The sequence below is a fragment of the Scyliorhinus torazame genome, chromosome 14, assembly GCF_047496885.1.
Source record: "Scyliorhinus torazame isolate Kashiwa2021f chromosome 14, sScyTor2.1, whole genome shotgun sequence".
In the NCBI taxonomy this organism is placed as follows: domain Eukaryota; kingdom Metazoa; phylum Chordata; class Chondrichthyes; order Carcharhiniformes; family Scyliorhinidae; genus Scyliorhinus; species Scyliorhinus torazame.
The window spans coordinates 175253859-175256095 of record NC_092720.1 but is presented as its reverse complement, the minus strand read 5'-3'; the positions used below and the strand labels follow the sequence as shown (position 1 = coordinate 175256095).

The 2237-nt window shown below is 45.0% G+C and overlaps 1 non-coding gene across 1 annotated transcript; it reads right to left on the bottom strand.

The window, feature by feature from the left end:
- Positions 1–219: 219 nt before the first annotated feature.
- On the bottom strand, positions 220–291 carry trnah-gug (transfer RNA histidin (anticodon GUG)). The gene has a single exon. It is a non-coding gene; the product is annotated as a tRNA-His (tRNA).
- Positions 292–2237: the final 1946 nt, after the last annotated feature.

Here is a 2237-nt window from a genome sequence, read left to right as displayed (position 1 = left end):
TTCACTTCCAAAATGGCAAGAACCGGAGGAGTATGCATGATGATGATAGTTAAAATATCAAATCGGGAGCTGCGGAGATTCTCGCATTCACAACTGTTTGAATTCTGGAGCATCAAACAGAAGCAGAAGCATGCACTCAGCTGTGAACCCGTTTTAAAGAGTGCTTCACACAGAGAATTCCTCATCTGTTCATTTGGGAAAAACACGTTAACTGATCACTGCCGTGACTCGGATTCGAACCGAGGTTGCTGCAGCCACAATGCAGAGTACTAACCACTAGACGATCACGGCGCCTCACGTTACCGCCGAGGTAACCTGTAACTCTCGATATGCTTGGTCATCAACTGTTTGGAACCTATCATGGCCCACACTTTATGACTCTCTAAATACAACTTGAGTAGATACACAGTTTGGATGCCTGAACCTTGGTTCCATATTAATGTTCCTGCAAAATGGAGAAATACACGTTAACACAGGCTCATAAAAATAACAATGCAATCCCTATAATATATTATCCGTCACAATTTCGATATTCATCCCAAACAGATGGTATTTGGACGTTCTCCCAGTGTCTGCATCGGTTTTCTCCGCCTGCTCGACGTCCCACCCGCAGTCCAAAGATGTGAAGGTTCGGCAGATTGGCCATGCTAAAGTATACCAGATTGCCCATAGATTAGCAGTTTCGCAGGATTGGCCATGATCAACGTGCCGGGTGACGGGCATTCTAACGAGGAGCTTGGTCACGTCGACCCCTGCTGATTTCTTAAAAACCATTTGACCCTGTACCACTTTCCTCTCATTCCTGAATATTGTCAGTGCAAACAAACTCTCGCTCTATTTCCACGATTGAACTTCTCCTCCCACATACAGTTGCACATTCTCCCATTCGCCGTCTCACCCTCTTTGAGCCAAAGAGAACATTCTTGGCCCCTTTCGTTCCTCTGTTGCTATTGGGGTGAATGTCTCTCTATGGTAATTCAAGTTAATTTTGATTAACTCTTTGGATGTGAACTGACTGTTTAAAATCAGAATGAAAGCATTTGGCGTGTTTAATATTGAAACCGCAGAAAGGAAATTAAATCAACGTGGCATGAACTATAAAATGCTCCAAGGTGGTGATTCGATCCCACAGAGGGACGACGTAAAAAAACGGCTTCATTCGGGGGTGGAATGACACTTCGTCTCCGGGGGGGGGGCGGTGGGGGAATCTATCCACCAACCTTTACAGAGACGACAACTGCTCCCTTTGCTCGAATAAATATGCCAAATTGTGATCGAAACAATCTCATCTTGCCCACGTCACAATAGCAAATTATTGCCGATGCACCAATCTGGAAAAAAATTTAAAAGGCTGAGCAATCTCACCAGGTCTGACAGCATTTGTGGAGATGGAACGAGTCTGTGTTTCAAGCCAGGGTGACTTTGTGTCACAGAACAAAGACTACAACATTATCCGTAGCCCTGTCAATAACGCGCCTCCAGCCTTCTATATTCGAGCCATTGTTGTATTTTCTGCTTTCAGATATTCGCAATGAAACTACATTTAAACTGTATTTTCTGATGTGCAGTGAGAACAGTTTTCTTAGTTTCTAAATATCAGTTAATTTCTCGAATCATTCTAATCAAAGGAAATGGGTCTTGACTGTCGCTCATCAGTCGGGCAGCGCCCTTCGTTCTCCCCGAATTCTGTTTCACAAAACTGGTGCTTAATGTTCGTGTGTCGCTTCGTTTCCATTTCCTCCTTTGCCAACTGGCATTATTTCCCAAAACTCTGCGTGCTCCTGCTCATTGCATCATTTCCAGATGTCAGCAAATTCATTTATATGGAGGGACTATCGAGACCAAGATTATTCTCCGCGTAAACAGTAAATTCAGTGGTTATTTGGTTGTGACACGTGAACATTTTGGGTGATTGGCCAAAGAAGCTGATGCAGCAAATTGAGAGAGACTGTCGGGCAGAGGGCTGGTGAGCGGAGCTGCTGATTGGTTGTTGCGGGGGCAATTTGCATACGTCCGTGTGCTCACCCTAACTTGAAGGTGGTTTGTAGAGGAGCTGTTCTCCTCTACAGCTCGGGTTTAGAAACACTTCTTTAGTGGTTCCCTCCCTACCCCCCTCTTCTAACAAAAAAACCCCAACCGCTGTCAAGATCAAGAGGAAGGCTCGAGGGCAGGTAGAAATAGAAAGAAGTTGAACTGTGACGTCACAGCCTGCAGGTAAGAGATTGGCTGGTGACTGG